General features: G+C 33.1%; 1 long non-coding RNA gene across 1 annotated transcript; it reads right to left on the reverse strand.

Moving 5' to 3' along the window:
* Window positions 1-332: 332 nt before the first annotated feature.
* On the reverse strand, window positions 333-13,833 carry LOC120196263. Its single transcript, XR_005523148.1, has 3 exons — window positions 13,790-13,833; window positions 3,208-3,262; window positions 333-491 (listed from the first exon to the last, which is right to left on the reverse strand). It is a non-coding gene; the product is annotated as an uncharacterized LOC120196263 (long non-coding RNA).
* Window positions 13,834-14,787: the final 954 nt, after the last annotated feature.

Here is a 14,787-nt window from a genome sequence, read left to right on the forward strand (position 1 = left end):
TGTTTCCAAAATTATATATTATATATTTCAAAACCCGTTTAAAAAAAACTATACACGTTTTCAAAAAATATGTTTTAAAAACATATAATATATATTTTCAAAAATTATGTTTGAAATATATATATATATATATATATATATATATATTATACTATATAATAATACAAAACCCTTAATGTCGAACGAAAATAGGTGTCTACAAATCTGTAACCCCCTCAGACCGATGCGGTTAACCTGATCCGATCTGGAGTGTCACATTAGGGCCACCGGAGCGACCCACTGTAAAAATAACGGAAAATTTAAAACTTTTATTAAAACATGTAAATTATAAAATGATTTATCAGTACGAAGAAATAACATAGATTTTCAGACTTGTATATAAAACAAAATACAATTACATGGCCCCTATTCACATGTAGCGTACTCTACAAGCAGCCCTAGAAGAACTCTCTTACTGAATTCGATAGATGCACTGGTACAATTCTTTTAACCTGCAATGGTGAGTAATAGAGTGAGCTTCGGAAAGCTCAGTAATACAGAACTACCAGATGATGCTACATGACATGCAGATAAATGGGAAGCCATAATTTCCTTATTGAATCAAACGTATACCAATTGCTGAATAATCTGGGGTTCCATTAGTAGTTCATCGAGTAGAAGCCATGAATCTCAGTTCATAAGAAACCTTTCATACAATCACATTTTCATGAGGTCGAATAGTATGTCTAGTGTGTTCCATCAGTACGATAAAATCATAATATGTACATTAATCAAATGATAGTTCAGTAAAATCCCATAAACCAAACTGTAGTGGAGCTTTTTAAACTCGTATTTTAAAACCATCTTACAAAGAGTTAACCTAAGGGAACATCTTAGGGCCTGAGAGCCTACCCAAGAAAGTTCAGGGGCATGGGGCCTACCTAAGAACACATCTTAGGGCCACGGGGCCTACCCGAGAATGATCTCAAGGCCGCAGAGCCTACCTAAGAGTCACATTAGGTCCATAAAAATTTTCCAGCTTGATCAGAGCTGTACTTTACAAATATGTATCTCCAAGATACAATTTATACCATGATACAAATCCATAAGCCATCACCATTTAGTCGGTGCATCCATAAAACAATAACCATAAATTTTAGTGTACCTCATGTTAAAACAATAAAACAATTTATTAAAATATAAGGAACACACTAGAGAAATCCTATTATTTATCAGAGGCATTTTGTAGTCATCAGTATGGATAACAAAAAACTTATGCAATTTGATCATATTCCATGAACGAGGTCCTATTGAAGAGAATCGGTTACCAATCGATCTAAACATACATTTAAGGTTAATACTTTAGAATTCCATTATGTTTTCATGTGCATCCAGAATAACAGGAGTGATTTGAGTCGAAAAAGAAGAAACAAATATTCAGGGCAATTATCATCCATGACAATCGATCGGATTATCGAACAACTAGAACTGAACAACTTTAATAACCGATGCCTGTCGATTGGTCAATTCATTGCCCTTCCTGGTATTCACTCTATAATACCAACAATTCTTGTCCATAAATCATCTTCAGAATCATCGCTAAATATACCTTAAGAAATCGAACAAACATCCTTATAATCTTTATTTTCTTTCCACAATACAACAATATCAAGAATTGGTGATGTGTTTGATTCTTAGATCATAACCGTAGGGATCGTACATCATACAAGTTTATTGTATTTCCACACTCATCCAATTACTTACTAAATTCTCCGCAATTAATGATATCCCGGTTACTTCAGAGTTTTTCAGAGTAATTCAGACACTTCTGAGTTTTGGATACATGTTGTACTTCCGTTCAGTTCACTTTGGTCATATACTAAAATCATTTTGGTATTCGTGATTGATTTATCTCACGAATATCCACTTCATAATATCGTATGCGCTCTAGTGTTGACCTGAGCTGAGTACTTCCATAATTATTATCAATCCAAACTTGAGGAGACGAACTATCATTCAAGTGGTATCTATGCCATTCAAGTACTAATATAGCACTAGCATTGTTTGACCGGCTTAAATTGCGTTTCATAACATTAAAGAGCAGTACAACATCCATGTTTAATTGAATTTCTTAATTAATCCAAGACATTTACTTAGTATATACCATAAGGGTATTTTGGTTATTTTGGTGCTCAATGTTTTTTCCATTCCTTTCAAAGCTTGAGGATATCTATTCATTTTTGAACTTGGTGATATTCTTGAGTCATTCCATTACAAGGGTATTTTGGTCATTTTACAGATCCAGTGTATTTCAATCATTTCTTTCTATCTGATTTTATCATTTAATTCAAACATATCATCTTTTCCAGTCCTTTCAAATAATTCTGACAAAATAGCACCCTCGATAATTTATTCTTCAGGTATTTACTCATAACTAAGAGATTTCCAGGTTAAAAGTCTTTTCAGACATTACTAATGAATTGTTAGGAATTTCCCATACAAAAATATGATCTCAACCATTAAATCAGTAATTTATCGGTTTAAGAACAAATTCTCATGTTACTTTCTCATTCAGAGTCAACTTGGACTATTTTTACCTCTCAAGGGTATTTTCGTAATTTCTTAACCAGATAATTTCGGTATTAACTCTTAACGAAAATAATTATAATATAGAGATCCTATAGTCAATTGCTTTCCCGAACGTTCTCTGATCTTGAAACGATTCCATAACAGACTTCTAGTATCTTGCATAAACCCTCTTGGTGTTAAAAACCGGTTATCCGTAATTTCCAAGTAAAACTAACATTTCTTATGCAGATCAATAGATTTATCAGATCAAAATGTCTTTTTAGATTTATTAATCCACTTCCAGGGATAATTCTTATCATTTTCCAATATAAGGGTAATTTCATAATTTTACCTAATCGAAATATTCTCATAATTTCCCATCCAAGTACCTTTGACATTTAACCTTGGATGATATAAAATATAAGTTACAAATCCAGGGTTGATTTCTTTATCACTAATCGCAAACTTGTAATTTAATTCTAACAATTCCTCAATCTCTTATATTAGTCATTTGATCTGTATTCAGTTACAGAATTTCTACCACATTCATATCGAGTGAATAAATTATTCAACTCTATAAAAGTGACCAACATTATCTTATTCATGCATTTACCAATATCAACATGTTTCACAAAGCATAAAGAGGTAGTAAAGTGTTACCTCGATTTTTGTGCCATACTGATCGACCATTAATTTCCATTTGAACGCCCTCGATCTTGAAATCAACTTCCAATAATTTCTCAGATGCATATCAACAGAAATTACATAAAAACGGAGCTTAATTCCAAAAAACGGATCGAATCGGGTGATAAATCAGTCAAAAACAGCTTACCAAGTTCGAATTTGACGAAACAGACTTCGGATTCGGATTCAGGACGTCAACAAAACCCAAAATATGACTCTTAAATTTAATCTCACCAACTTGATTTCTAACTTCCATTCTTTTTCTCACGAACACGGATCATCCACCGTAAAAATACGACTTCAAATAATTTTTCTTTCCATAAAAATAAATTATTAGAATCTAATTAATAATTTGGGGACCCAATTGTTAAAACTAAAAACTTTAGGAGTAAATAAAATTTTTTAATTACTAAAATCAGGGCTAAAGCAAACTAATCTAAACTATCAAAGCTTGGTTGAAAATATACTAAAACTAGGTGACAAAGAATCTTACCGAAAATAGAGGACTGAAGCTATGATTAGCCCTTTCTTCATATCAACATTTTTAAACCTGCTCACTAAACCCATTTACATTTATTTATTATTTTTTCCATTACCAACTCTCAAACCTTGGTTGAGATAGCCAAATGATAAGCACTAAACCAGCTAGGACAAGGAGAAAGCCGATGAAGAGAATGGATTTGAGAAGTCTGGAGTAGATTACACCATGGTTGAAATCATAACCTTCAATTCTAGTACAAGCCCCTACAAGGGAATCCAAATCTTTAAAAACTGTAGAGTGTATAGAGTTTATAAGCTTATCCTCCATCAATTCCTCCTACTGTCTTTTGTTATTCACCGAGAAAAACTCTTTAAGCTGTTCAACAATGTCCTTCAATGATTTCTCCTCGTTTTTAAGCTTTGCTGGTTCTACTTCATCTTTAGCTATATCTACTTTAGTCACTTCAATTTCCCACTCTCTCAACGTAATCCCCTCCTTATAAGTACTGATTTTTTTTCGTCAGCCTATCTCTAGCCACTTTACCATCCTCCCAACACGTATTGAGGCACTTCACTTTACCATCAAACTCATCACACCCATCACAACAATAGCAGATGACATCATTAACTCTAGAGGAAAACAAGAATTGTGAAACATGTCCAACATTTTGACAGTAGAATTTTGCAGCCGACAAGCGGATGTTCCAGGTTCATCTGTGTCGTCAGGATAATTTCAGAAATCATCATTGAGTTGAGATTTGGAGAATTTTTCGGATCCGTATTTGCATTTAATGATATATGATGATGATTTGTAGTAATTCAAATCTTGAGGAGAAATTCCATGGAAATGGTGCTTAGGAGCAGAGGAAGATGATGATCTAAGAAATGAAGCTAAGAAAAATACAAGGAGAACGAAAATGGAATATGATTTCATCTTTCTTGTGCAAATAAAAAAAAACTCAATCAAAAGTTTTCACAAAGCCAGTCAGAGAAATATACTAGTCGTCTTCAACAGCTTCCAACTCCTCTGATTTAAAACCAAGTCATCCCAAAAATACCTTTCAAACATGTAGTTCTCCATTTTCCATATTATAAAAATAATAATAATTGTAGTGGTTGAACAACTCTTCCCACTTGTGTTTATTCATTTTCTATATTTTAAATTGAAGAAATATAACCCCATATTAGGATGTGATAATTCTCCCCTCCTTAAAAGGATTTCGTCCTCAAAATTCATTCATGTCACATAATTGCAGAAATGAAACTTCCATCAGTTCTTTCATATCTTCAAGTAGCTTTTATAGAAATACGGATTCTCCACTAATCCATAACCAGTTTAGCATACATTCTTATCAGAACTCTCCCTCATTCCAATAAAAGAATCACAACAAAAATTTCCTTTAGTAGTCAATTTAGTCTTGGTCATGAAAATAGGCTCATAGAACAGTAGCATATCCCAATTTCATTATTGGTGTCAGGTCAGAATTTCTCAGATGAGTAACTTTCACATGGCTCGTGAGGTACTTTACAGAATTTAAATGGACGTTATCGATATTCCTTTATGCAATGGTAGAGTCCTAACGGATAGAAAACTTAGATTTGCTCGTTATAAATAGGGACTCAATCTTGGAGTTCCGGCTCAGAGATGTAAGATTGTAGTCTAGGGGCATGTACTGATCAGACATCTTTTGACATTCGACCGGCCGGTCTATTTTGAAAATTTTGACTCAAACCAAAGCTTTGATACCACTAAATATAACCCCCTCAGACCGATGCGGTTAACCCGATCCAATCTGGAGTGTCACATTAGGGCCACCGGAGCGACCCACTATAAAAATAGCGAAAAATTTAAAACTTTTATTAAAACATGTAAATTATAAAATGATTTATCAGTACGAAGAAATAACACATATTTTCAGACTCGTATATAAAACAAAATACAATTACATGCCCCCTAATCACATGTAGCGTACTCTGTAAGCAACCCCGGAAGAACTCCCTTACTAAATTCGATAGATGCACTGTACAATTCTTTTAAACTGCAATGGTGAGTAATAGAGTGAGCTTCGGAAAGGTCATTAATACAGAACTACCAGATGATGCTACATGATATGCAGATAAATGGGAAGCCATAATTTCCTTACTGAATCAAACGCATAACAATTGCGAAATAATCTGGGGTTCCATTAGTAGTTCATCGAGTAGAAGCCATAAATCTCAGTTCATAAGAAACCTTTCATACAATCACATTTTCATGAGGTCGAATAGGATGTCTAGTGTGTTCCATCAATACGATAAAATCATAATAGGTACACTAATCAAATGATAGTTCAGTAAAATCCCATAAACCATACTGTAGTGGAGCTTTTTAAACTCGTATTTTAAAACCATCTTACAAAGAGTTAACCTAAGGGAACATCTTAGGGCCTGAGAGCCAACCCAAGAAAGTTTATGGCCACGGGGCCTACCTAAGAACACATCTTAGGGTCGCGGGGCCTACCTAAGAGTCACATTAGGTCCATAAAAATTTTCCAGCTTGATCAGAGCTGTATTTTACAAATATGTATCTCCAAGATACAATTTATACCGTGATACAAATCCATAAGCCATCACCATTTAGTCGGTGCATCCATAAAACAGTAACCATAAATTTCAGTGTACCTCATATTAAAATAATAAAACAATTTATTAAAATATAAGGAACACACTAGAGGAATCTCATTATTTATCAGAAGTATTTTGTAGTCATCAGTATGGATAACAGAAAACTTATACAATTTGATCATATTCCAGGAACGAGGTCCTATTGAAGAGAATCGGTTACCAATCGATCTAAACTGACATTTAAGGTTAATACTTTAGAATCCCATTATGTTTTCATGTGCATCCAGAATAACCAGAGTGATTTGAGTCGAAAAAGAAAAAATGAATATTAAGGGCAATTACCATCCATGACAATCGATCGGATTATCAAATAACTTGAGCTGAACAACTTTCAGAATTGATGTCTGTCGATTGGTCAATTCATTGCCCTTCCTGGTATTCACTCTATAATACCAACAATTCTTGTCCATAAATCATCTTCAGAATCATCGCTAAATATACCTTAAGGAATCGAACATGCATCCTTATAATCTTTATTTTCTTTCCACATTACAACAATATCAAGAATTGGTGACGTATTTGATTCTTATATCATAACCATAGGGATCGTACATCATACAAGTTTATTGTATTTCCAGACTTATCCAATTACTTACTAAATTCTCTGTCATTAAGATTCCTTGGTTCATTTAGCAGTTAATGATATCTCGGTTACTTCAGAGTTTTCCAGAGTAATTCAAACACTTCTGAGTTTTGGATACATGTTGTACTTCCGTTCAGTTCACTTTGGTTATATACTAAAATCATTTTGGTATTCGTGATTGATTTATCTCACGAATATCCACTTCTTAATATCGTATGTGCTCTAGCATTGAGCTGAGTTGAGTACTTCCATAATTATTATCAATCCAAACTTGAGGAGATAAACTATCATTCAAGTGGTATCTATGCCATTCAAGTACTAATATAGCACTAACATTGTTTGACCGGCTTAAATTACGTTTCATAACATTAAAGAGCAGTACAACATCCATGTTTAATTGAATTTCTTAATTAATCCAAGACATTTACTTAGTATAGACCATAAGGGCATTTTGGTTATTTTGGTGCTCAATATTTTTTTCATTCCTTTCAAAGCTTGAGGATCTCTATTCATTTCTAAACTTGGTGATATTCTTGAGTCATTCCATTACAAGGGTATTTTGGTCATTTTATAGATTCAGTGTATTTCAATCATTTCTTTCCATCTGATCTCATCATTTAATTCAAACGTGTCATCTTTTCCAGTCTTTTCAAACAATTCTGACAAAATTGCACCCTCAATAATTTATTCTTCAGGTATTTACTCATAACTCGAAGATTTCCAGGTTAAAAGTCTTTTCAGACATTACTAATGAATTTTTAGGAATTTTCCATACAAAAGTAGGATCTCAACCATTAAATCAGTAATTTATCAGTTTAAGAACAAATTCTCATGTTACTTTCTCATTCAGAGTCAACTTGGACTATTTTTACCTCTCAAGGGTATTTTCGTAATTTCTTAACCAGATAATTTCGGTATTAACTCTTAACAAAAATAATTATAATATAGAGATCCTATAGTCAATTGCTTTCCCGAACGTTCTCTGATCTTGAAATAATTCCTTAACAGACTTCTAGTATCTTGCATAAACCCACTTGGAGTTAAAAACCGGTTATCCATAAGTTCCAAGTGAAACGAACATTTCTTATGCACATCAATAGATTTATCAGATCAATATGTCTTTTCAGATTTATTAATCCACTTCCAGGGACAATTCTTGTCATTTTCAACATAATGTTAATTTCGTAATTTTACCTAATCGAAATATTCTCATAATTTCCCATCCGAGTACCTTTGACATTTAACCTTTGATGATATAAAATATAAGTTACAAATCCAGGGCTGATTTCTTTATTACTAATCACAAACTTATAATTTAATTATAATAATTCCTCAATATCTTATATTAGTCATTTGATCCATATTCACTTACAGAATTTCTACCACATTTATATCGAGTGAATAAATTATTCAACTCCACAAAAGTGACCAACATTATTTTATTCATGCATTTACCAATATCAACATGTTCCACAAAGCATAAAGAGGTAGTAAAGTATTATCTCGATTTTCGTGCCATACTGATCGACCATTAATTTCCATTTGTACGCCCTCGATCTTGAAATCAACTTCCAATAATTCCTCAGATGCATATCAACAGAAATTACATCAAAAACGAAGCTTAATTCCGAAAAACGGATCGAATCGAGTGATAAATCAGTCAAAAACAGCTTACCAAGTTCGAATTTGACGAAACAGACTTCGGATTCGGATTCAGGACGTCAACAAAACCCAAAATATGACTCTTAAATTTAAACTCACCAACTTGATTTCTAACTTCCAATCTTTTTCTCATGAACACGGATCATCCACCGTATAAATACGACTTCAAATAATTTTCATTTCCATAAAAATAAATTATTAGAATCTAATTAATAATTTGGGGACTCAATTGTTAAAACTAAAAAATTTAGGAGTAAATAAAATTTTTTAATTACTAAAATCAGGGCTAAAGCAAACTAATCTAAACTATCAAAGCTTGGTTGAAAATATACTAAAACTAGGTGACAAAAAATCTTACTGAAAATAGAGGATTGAAGCTTTGATTAGCCCTTTCTTCATATCAACATTTTTAAACCTGCTCACTAAACACATTTACATTTATTTATTATTTTTCCATTACCAACTCTCAAACCTTGGTTGAGATATCCAAATGATAAGCACTAAAGCAGCTAGAACAAGGAGAAAGTCGATGGAGAGAATGGATTTGAGAAGTCTGGAGTAGATTACACCATGGTTGAAATCATAACCTTCAATTCTAGTACAAGCCCCTTCAGGGGAATCCGAATCTTTGAAAACTGTGGAGTGTATAGAGTTTATAAGCTTATCCTCCATCATCTCCTCATACTATCTTTTGTTCTTCTCCGAGAAAAACTCTTTAAGATGTTCAACAATGTCCTTCAATGATTTCTCCTCGTTTTTAAGCTTTGCTGGTTCTACTTCATCTTTAGCTATATCTACTTTAGTCACTTCAATTTCCCGCTCTCTCAACGTAATCCCCTCCTTATAAGTACTGATTTTTTTCATCAGCCTATCTCTAACTACTTTACCATCCTCCCAACACGTATTGGGGCACTTCACTTTACCATCATACTCATCACACCCATCACAATAATAGCAGATGGAATCATTGACTCTAGAGGAAAACAAGAATTGTGAAACATGTCCAACATTTTGACAGTAGAATTTTGCAACCGACAAACGGATGTTCCAGGTTCATCTGTGTCGTCAGGACAATCGCAGAAATCATCATTGATCTGAGATTTGGAGAATTTTCCAGATCCGTATTTGCATTTAATGATATCCGATGATGATTTGTAGTAATTCAAATCTTGAGGAGAAATTCCATAGAAATGGTGCTTAGGAGCAGAGGAAGATGATAATCTAAGAAATGAAGCTAAGAAAAATACAAAGAGAACGAAAATGGAATATGATTTCATCTTTCTTGTGCAAATAAAAAAACTCAATCAAAAGTTTTCATAAAGCCAGTCAGAGAAATATACTAGTCGTCTTCAACAGCTTCCAACTCCTCTGATTTAAAACCAAGTCATCCCAAAAATACCTTTCAAACATGTAGTTCTCCATTTTCCATATTATAAAAATAATAATAATTGCAGTGGTTGAACAACTCTTCCCACTTGTGTTTATTCATTTTCTATATTTTAAATTGAAGAAATATAACCCCATATTGGGGTGTGACAATTCTCCCCTCCTTAAAAGGATTTCGTCCTCGAAATTCATTCATGTCACATAATTGCAGAAATGAAACTTCCATCAGTTCTTTCATATCTTCAAGTAGCTTTTATAGAAATACGGATCCTCCACTAATCCCTAACCAGTTTAGCATACATTCTTATCAGAACTCTCCCTCATTGCAATAAAAGAATAAGAATAAAAATTTCCTTTAGTAGTCAATTTAGTCTTGGTCATGAGAATAGGCTCATATAACAGTAGCATATCCCAATTTCATTACTGGAGTCAGGTCAGAATTTCTTAGATGAGTAACTTTCACATGGCTCGTGAGGTACTTTACAGAATTTAAACGGACGTTATCGATATTCCTTTATGCAATGGTAGAGTCCTAACGAATATAAAACTTAGATTTGCTCGTTATAAATAGGGACTCAATCTTGGAGTTTCGGCTCAGAGATGTACGATTGTAGTCTAGGGGCATGTACTGATCAGACATCTTTTGACATTCCACCGGCCGGTCTATTTTGAAAATTTTGACTCAGACCAAAGCTTTGATACCACTAAATGTAACCCCCTTAGATCGATGCAGTTAACCCGATCCAATCTAGAGTGTCACATTAGGGCCACCAGAGCGACCCACTGTAAAAATAGCGGAAAATTTAAAATTTTTATTAAAACATGTAATTTATAAAATGATTTATCAGTACGAAGAAATAACACATATTTCCATACTCGTATATAAAACAAAATACAATTACATGCCCCCTAATCACATGTAGCGTACTCTGTAAGTAACCCCAGAAGAACTCCCTTACTAAATTCGATAGATGTACTGTACAATTCTTTTAACCTGCAATGGTGAGTAATAGAGTGAGCTTCGGAAAGCTCAGTAATACAGAACTACCAGATGATGCTATATGACATGCAGATAAATGGGAAGCCATAATTTCCTTATTGAATCAAACATATATCAATTGCTGAATAATTTAGGGTTCCATTAGTAGTTCATCGAGTAGAAGCCATGAATCTCAGTTCATAAGAAACCTTTCATACAATCACATTTTTCATGAGGTCAAATAGGATGTCTAGTGTTTTCCATCAATACAATAAAATCATAATAGGTACACTAATCAAATGATAGTTCAGTAAAATCCCATAAACCATACTGTAGTGGAGCTTTTTAAACTCGTATTTTAAAACCATCTTACAAAGAGTTAACCTAAGGGAACATCTTAGGGCCTGAGAGTCTACCCAAGAAAGTTTAGGGTCACGGGGCCTACCTAAGAACACATCTTAGGGCCGCGGGGCCTACCCGAGAATGATCTCAGGGCTGCAGAGCCTACCTAAGAGTCACATTAGGTCCATAAAAATTTTCCAGCTTGATCAGAGCTGTACATTACAAATATGTATCTCCAAGATACAATTTATACCATGATACAAATCTATAAGCCATCACCATTTAGTCAGTGCATCCATAAAACAGTAACCATAAATTTCAGTGTACCTCATGTTAAAATAATAAAACAATTTATTAAAATATAAGGAACACACTAGAGAAATCTCATTATTTATCAGAGGCATTTTGTAGTCATCAGTATGGATAACAGAAAACTTATACAATTTGATCATATTCCAGGAACGAGGTCCTATTGAAGAGAATTGGTTACCAATCAATCTAAAATGACATTTAATGTTAATACTTTAGAATCCCATTATGTTTTCATGTGCATCCAGAATAACCAGAGTGAATTGAGTTGAAAAAGAAGAAACGAATATTTAGGGCAATTATCATCCATGACAATCGATCGGATTATCGAACAACTTGAGCTGAATAACTTTCAGAACTGATGTCTGTCGATTGGTCAATTCATTGCCCTTCCTGGTATTCACTCTATAATACCAACAATTCTTGTCCATAAATCATCTTCAGAATCATCGCTAAATATATCTTAAGGAATCGAACAGGCATCCTTATATATCTTTAATTTCTTTCCACATTACAACAATATCAATAATTGGTGACGTATTTGATTCTTATATCATAACCATAGGGATCGTACATCATACAAGTTTATTGTTTTTCCAGACTCATCCAATTACTTACTAAATTCTCCATCATTAAGATTCCTTGGTTCATTTAGCAATTAATGATATCCCGGTTACTTCAGAGTTTTCTAGAGTAATTCAGACACTTCTGAGTTTTGGATACATGTTGTACTTCCGTTCAGTTCACTTTGGTCATATACTAAAATCATTTTGGTATTCGTGATTGATTTATCTCACGAATATCCACTTCTTAATATCATATGTGCTCTAGCGTTGAGCTGAGCTGAGTACTTCCATAATTATTTTCAATCCAAACTTAAGGAGACGAACTATCATTCAAGTGGTATATATGCCATTCAAGTACTAATATAGCACTAGCATTGTTTGACCGGCTTAAATTGCGTTTCATAACATTAAAGAGTAGTACAACATCCATGTTTAATTGAATTTCTTAATTAATCCAAGACATTTACTTAGTAAAGACCATAAGGGCATTTTGGTCATTTTGGTGCTCAATGTTTTTTCCATTCCTTTTAAAGCTTGATGATATCTATTCATTTATGAACTTGGTGATATTCTTGAGTCATTCCATTACAAGGGTATTTTGGTCATTTTACAGATCCAGTGTATTTCAATCATTTCTTTCCATCTGATCTTATCATTTAATTCAAATGTATCATCTTTTCCAGTCCTTTCAAACAATTCTGGCAAAATAGCACTCTCGATAATTTATTCTTCACGTATTTACTCATAAGTCGGAGATTTCCAGGTTAAAAGTCTTTTCAGACATTACTAATGAATTGTTAGGAATTTTCCATAAAAAAGTAGGATCTTAACCATTAAATTAGTAATTTATCGGTTTAAGAACAAATTCTCATGTTACTTTCTCATTCAGAGTCAACTTGGACTATTTTTACCTCTTAAGGGCATTTTCGTAATTTCTTAACCAGATAATTTCGGTATTAACTCTTAACGAAAATAATTATAATATAGAGATCCTATAGTCAATTTCTTTCCCGAACGTTCTCTGATCTTGAAACGATTCCTTAAAAGACTTCTAGTATCTTGCATAAACCCTCATGTGGTTAAAAACCGGTTATCCATAATTTCCAAGTGAAACTAACATTTCTTATGCACATCAATAGATTTATCAGATCAATATGTCTTTTCAGATTTATTAATCCACTTTCAGGGACAATTCTTGTTATTTTCAACATAATGGTAATTTCGTAATTTTACCTAATCGAAATATTCTCATAATTTCCCATCCAAGTACCTTTGACATTTAACCTTTGATGATATAAAATATAAGTTACAAATCTAGGGTTGATTTCTTTATCACTAATCACAAACTTGTAATTTAATTATAACGATTCCTCAATATCTTATATTAGTCATCTAATCCGTATTCACTTACAGAATTTCTACCACATTCATATCGAGTGAATAAATTATTCAACTCCACAAAAGTGACCAACATTATCTTATTCATGTATTTATCAATATCAACATGTTCCACAAAACATAAAGAGGTAGTAAAGTATTATCTCGATTTTTGTGCCATATTGATTGACCATTAATTTCCATTTTAACGCCCTCGATCTTGAAATCAACTTCCAATAATTCCTCAGATGCATATCAACAGAAATTACATCAAAAACGGAGCTTAATTCTGAAAAACGGATCGAATCGAGTGATAAATCAGTCAAAAACAGATTACCGAGTTCGAATTTGACGAAACAGACTTCGGATTCGGATTCGGATTCAGGACGTCAACAAAACCCAAAATATGACTCTTAAATTTAATCTCACCAACTTGATTTCTAACTTCCAATCTTTTTCTCACGAACACGGATAATCCACCGTACAAATTCGACTTCAAATAATTTTCCTTTCCATAAAAATAAATCATTAGAATCTAATTAATAATTTGAGGACCCAATTGTTAAAACTAAAAACTTTAGGAGCAAATAAAATTTTTTAATTATTAAAATCAGGGCTAAAGCAAACTAATCTAAACTATCAAAGCTTGGTTGAAAATATACTAAAACTAGGTTACAAAAAATCTTACCGAAAGTAGAGAACTGAAGCTATGATTAGCCCTTTCTTCATATCAACATTTTTAAACTTGCTCACTAAACCCATTTACATTTATTTATTATTTTTCCATTACCAACTCTCAAACCTTGGTTGAGATATCCAAATGATAAGCAGTAAACCAGCTAGGACAAGGAGAAAACCGATGGAGAGAATGGATTTGAGAAGTCTGGAGTAGATTACACCATGGTTGAAATCATAACCTTCAATTCTAGTACAAGCCCCTTCAAGGGAATCCGAATCTTTGAAAACTGTGGAGTGTACAGAGTTTATAAGCTTATCCTCCATCATCTTCTCATACTGTCTTTTGTTCTTCGCCGAGAAAAACTCTTTAAGCTGATCAACAATGTCCTTCAATGATTTCTCTTCGTTTTTAAGCTTTGCTAGTTCTACTTCATCTTTAGCTATATCTACTTTAGTCACTTCAATTTCCTGCTCTCTCAACGTAATCCCCTTCTTATAAGTACTGATTTTTTTTCATCAGCCTATCTCTA

This window comes from Hibiscus syriacus, unplaced genomic scaffold (genome assembly GCF_006381635.1).
Source record: "Hibiscus syriacus cultivar Baekdansim isolate YM2019G1 unplaced genomic scaffold, ASM638163v2 tig00117032_pilon, whole genome shotgun sequence".
NCBI classification, from domain to species: domain Eukaryota; kingdom Viridiplantae; phylum Streptophyta; class Magnoliopsida; order Malvales; family Malvaceae; genus Hibiscus; species Hibiscus syriacus.